The sequence below is a fragment of the Miscanthus floridulus genome, chromosome 19, assembly GCF_019320115.1.
Source record: "Miscanthus floridulus cultivar M001 chromosome 19, ASM1932011v1, whole genome shotgun sequence".
NCBI lineage: Eukaryota > Viridiplantae > Streptophyta > Magnoliopsida > Poales > Poaceae > Miscanthus > Miscanthus floridulus.
Genome location: NC_089598.1, coordinates 113,749,930 through 113,754,990, shown reverse-complemented (window position 1 = coordinate 113,754,990; position 5,061 = coordinate 113,749,930). Strand labels below are relative to the sequence as shown.

The window sequence follows — 5,061 nt, the reverse complement described above, 5'->3', positions numbered from 1 at the left end:
GCCCTCATGCTGGACAAAGCCTCGGGCAACGAGGCGCACCTTGTGCTTGACAATGGCGCCGTGCTCATCCCGCGTGACCTTGTACACCCACTTCAGGCCGATCGAATGACATCCTAGAGGTGGATTGATGAGCTCCCAAGTCTCATTTTCCTTGATCGCCTTCATCTCCTCTAGCATCGCTCGTCACCAATTTGCATCACGCTCGGCCAGCGCGAACATGGGTGGTTCCTCTACACTAACGAGAAGCAGCTCTAGGTCATTGAGCAGCCAACCTGCCATGCCTGAGGGCCCTGTGCCACCGATGATATCGTCTAGCCTATGGAACCACACCTCCTCACCATTGTGGAAGGAATCCACGAACTCAGTGATGTCACTTGGAGGTGAGGCGAACTCGATCGGCGTCAATGGAGTTCCTTGTTTTGCTGGAGTGGTCGACACAGCACCTGGAGTGCTCGGCACCCCGGTTGTAGTGCTCGGCACTACTCCTGGACCGCTTGTCACCACTCCTGGAGTGGTCAGCACACTGCAGTAGTGCTCAGCACGAGTCTTGGAGTGGTCGCCACCATTGCAAGACCTCTCTGCTCCACTATGGGGGTGTTCAGCACCTATCCTGGAGTGGTCGACACCACTGCAGGACCGCTCGGCTCCACTCCTGGAGTGCTCGGCACCCCTCCCAGAGTGCTCGGCATCGCACTAGGAGTGCTTGGCTCTATTGCTGGAGTGGTCTACACCTCCTCTCCAACGTCTCCACCACCGTGGATGAGCAAGTGCTCGATGATGAAGGTGCTGGTGAAGCTGCCAGGTTCCCCTGTGCCCAGACTGTTCCAGTCCTAGGCCGCCTTCTCATCGAACACAACATCGTGCGAGACAACCACCTTGCCTGGTATGCCTTGGTACCTTCTGCGTAGCACAAGAACACCATCGGTGTGCTCCTGTCCTCTAGCTTGGTGAGGACTAGCTTTGTCTTCCTGACATGGCCGATGCAACCGAATGTCCCTGAGGAAGGATACGCTCGGCTTGCGCCCATACCAAGCTTCGAATGATGTCTTGCCCTTCAGGGCCTTGGTGGGCGCGCGGTTAAGGATGAACACCACTGTGGTCACCGCCTGACCCTAGAACCTTGCCGGCATGCCCTTTGCCTTCATCATGGATCGAGCCATGCCGACCACCATCTGGTTCCACCGCTCCACCACACCATTCTGCTACGGCGAGTACGGCGCGGTGTGGTGTCGCACCACACCCTAATCCACGTAGTACACAGCGAACTCCACCAAAGTGAATTCACCACCACGATCAGTCCTTAGCACGCGCAACTTCTTGCCACTCTCCACCTCGGCGCGCGCCTTGAACTTCTTGATCACCGCCTCCGTCTCATCCTTGCTCGTCAGGAGTTGCAACCACATATAGCGACTGTAATCATCCATGAGCAAGAGGAAGTGCCGCCGACCACCATTTGTGGCTGGTGTGATTAGCCCGTAGAGATCACCGTGGACGAGCTCAAGAGTGTCCACCACGCGATACTTGGGCGCCTTTGGGAATGATAGCCTCCTCTGCTTTCCGGCCAGACAGCTATCACATAGCTCGCCTCCGTGCTTGATGTGGGGTAGCTCTTGGACCATCTTCTCCAGCCGACCAAGCGCGTCGAAGCTGAGATGGCCGAACCTGGCATGCCACAGCCATGGCTCCTCGGTGTGCCGTGCTGCCAGGCACACCGACTGTTCCACCTTCAAGTCGAGCAGGTACAGCCGATTCTAGGACCTCTTCACCTTGGCAAGAAGGTGCTACTCCCTGTCCCTGATCCTGAGGACGCCGTTCTTGATTAGTACCTCACTCCCGTGCTCATCTAGCTGGCCAACGCTGATGATGCTTGAACGTAGCTATGGGATGTAATATACATCCATTAGCATCTGGTGCTCACTATTCTGGCACCTGAAGATGATGGTGCCGCGCCCTCGGATCGCCACCCTTGAGCGGTGACCGAACTTCACCGTGCCGGTCATATCGTCGTCAAGCTCGAAGAAGGCTGCCTTGGAGCCCATCATGTGTTTGCTAGCGCCATAGTCTAGGTACCACCGCTACACCTTCTCGCCGCCCACACATCCGAGGTGGACTTGGGCACGCGGTTCATCGAGGTAGACAACTTTCAGAGCCATCCTAGGCCCTTTCACCGCCATCACCTCTCCCTTCTCCTTGGCCTCAATGTCGTGCAGTGCACAGAATGTTGCCATCAGGAGAGTGGCCTCATCATCATTAGCCTGCACCAGATGAGCCTCAGCCTTCTTCTCCTGCTTGCAATTTGGGCACTCCTTTGCCTAATGACCCATCTTCCCATAGCACCGGCAGGTGTTGGGGTCGACCGTCTTCTTCTTCTTCTTCTCCGAAGAAGCCTTGCTACGGTGCTTGCCATCGCCACCGCGGCTGGAGGAGGCTTCCCCGGAGTTCCTCTAGGCAGCCCACTCCTCCTCTATCAGCAGCAGCTTGCCGCTGTCCTTTGACGTTATGGCCTACTCCATGTGCTCGTCCACCACCGCAGATGGCCTATCATATCCTCAATGGTGAGGGTGGATAGGTCCAGCATCATCTCTATGGAGAGAGCGATCTAGATGTACTTTGCCGGCACGGAGTGGAGATACTTAGAGACCGTCTCTTCTTCGTCGATGGTGATGCCATGGCTCCTCAGCTTGCTGATGAGCATATGTAGGCGGAGGGCAAAATCCTCCACCACATCACCATCCTTGAAATTAAGGTTGGCGTACTCCTGCTTCAGCAGCTGGGTCGTCACCTTCTTTGCGTGGTCGGAACCGACGCGCATCGCCGTAATGGCCTCCCACGCCTCCTTAGCAGAGCTCTTCACACCCATTGGCTCCCTATACTCCGCTGGCACAACAACGAGGATAGCCTCCAACGCTGACATATTGTCTTCTTCATTGTCGGTGCCCTTGTCAATAGCATTCCTGAGTCGTCGGGCTCTGAGCTTGACCTTCATGGTCACCGCCCACTCGCCATAGTTGGTGCGAGTCAGCGTTGGCCAACTGGTGCCGCTGACCTCTCGCACCATGCGCCCAATGAACTCCTATCGTGGCTGGGTAGCCACAGCAGCGCCGCTGCTGTTGCCCATCTCCAAACCGTCCATCATCGCCAGCAGTTAGTCCGGTGACGCGCTTGTACGGCTCTGATACCACTTGTTGGCCCCCTGGATCTCCAGCAACGCTAGGGAGTGGTCGGCTCACCTGTGCCGAAGATCCAAGGGCCAACAGGGCTGACCCTATTCGTGTTCATGGCGTGCATAGTGGCGGCCATGGGCGGGCTCATCTTCGGTTACGACATCGGCATCTCTAGTGGCATCACGTCCATGGACCCCCTTCCTGAGCCGCTTCTTCCCGTCGGTGTACCGGGAGCAGGCAGAGTCGGCAGAGAGCGGCAAACAGTATTGCAAGTTTGACAGCCAGCTAACGCTGTTCACGTTATCGCTCTATGTGGCATCGCTCTTCACGGCGACCGTCACCGGCGCCTCCGGCCGCAAGTGGTTCATGTTCGCCGGCGGGATCACTTTCCTAGAGGGGTGCACGCTCAATGGTGTGGCGGTGGACGTGGCGATGCTGATTCTTGGCCGCATGCTGCTCGGCGTCCGTGTCGTGTTCGCCAACCAGAGCGTGCCGGTGTACCTATTGGAGATGGCGCCCTAGTGGATGCGCGACATGCTCAACAACGGGTTCCAGCTCATGATCACGCTGCGGATCCTCCTCGCCAACCTCATCAACTATGGCATGGCGAGGATCGTCGGTGGGTGGGGCTGGTGACTCAGCCTTGGGTAGGCGGCCGTCCTAGCCGCCATCATCACCGTCTGCTCCCTGTTACTCCTAGAGCGCGGCCGGCCCAAGGAGGCGAAGCGGATGTTGCTGCGGGTGCACGACACCGACGACGTGGCCGTCGAGTACGACGACCTAGTGGCTGCCGGTGAGTCATCCAGGGTGGTGGCTCACCCACGGGGCGACATCCAACGGCGGCGGTACCATCCCCAGCTGGTGATGGCGGTGGCGATCCCGCAGTTCCAGCAGCTGACGAGCATCAACGTGATCATGTTCTGCGCGCCGGTGCTGTTCAAGACGCTGGGCTTCGGCGGCACCGCGTCGCTCATGTTGACAGTCATCACCGGGCTCGTCAACTTTGTGTCGCATGCCTGCTTCGGTTGCTGTGCTGTGCATGAACGATGGGCAGCTAGTTTTGTGTGGCTGCTCCTCAACCTCGGGAGAGGCTAACGTGCTCTGGAGTCCGACTACGGGGATAACGGCTTCTCCAACAGCACCACCACCCTACGTGCGCCCATCAGAGGTACTAACAGTGTCATTTGAATCCAAGAAGTCGAAGTCGTCCCAAGAGAAGGACGCAACACTATTTGAATTTGGTCCGATATTTCTGATAACAATGTCATCCAGTTGATCTTTATGATATAACCAGGATCTGGCTTATTTTTCAAAACAAATTGTTTTTTTAATTTGATCCGAAATATCATGTTTATCCTATTTATCCCTGACCTCCGATAATTTTTATTTCCGATAATGAAAACCTTGCTTAGGCCACACTTGCACTTCCCCGATCCCCATCCTAGGTTCCTTTTTCATTAGCTCGGTAACCTCCGCAGCATACATTCCACCGATCTAGCAATGATAGAAACTGGTCTTTTCTTCCCCTAGATGTTGTTTCTCTTAGCCCACCACCAGTGGCGGATCTGCCACTGGGGCGGGGGGGGGGGGGGGGGCTCAAGCCCCCTACCGATTTTGTTGTAATTAGTAGAATGGTTAATTAGTTATATTTGCTTTAAGATATGTGCATTTTTAAAAAAATAGTACCCGAGCATCTATCGTCTCACTTTTTTTTTATTGAAGGAAAGCACGCCTCATAGGCAGATCTCAAAACTCGTGGAGATCTTGCTCATCGGCTTCGGGGTCTCCGTGCTCGCAGTCTTCTTCCTAGCGACTGCGTTACACTACTACGAGCAATGGAAGAGGTCCCGACGGCCCCTCCTCTCCGGCGGTCCACCGAGGGGCTCGCATCTTCGCC

The 5,061-nt window shown here is 56.2% G+C and overlaps 1 pseudogene; it reads left to right on the top strand.

Annotated features, from left to right (window-relative positions):
- The first annotated feature begins 3,056 nt into the window (after positions 1-3,056).
- On the top strand, positions 3,057-4,259 carry LOC136526649 (sugar transport protein MST6-like; annotated as a pseudogene).
- The last annotated feature ends 802 nt before the right edge of the window (positions 4,260-5,061 follow it).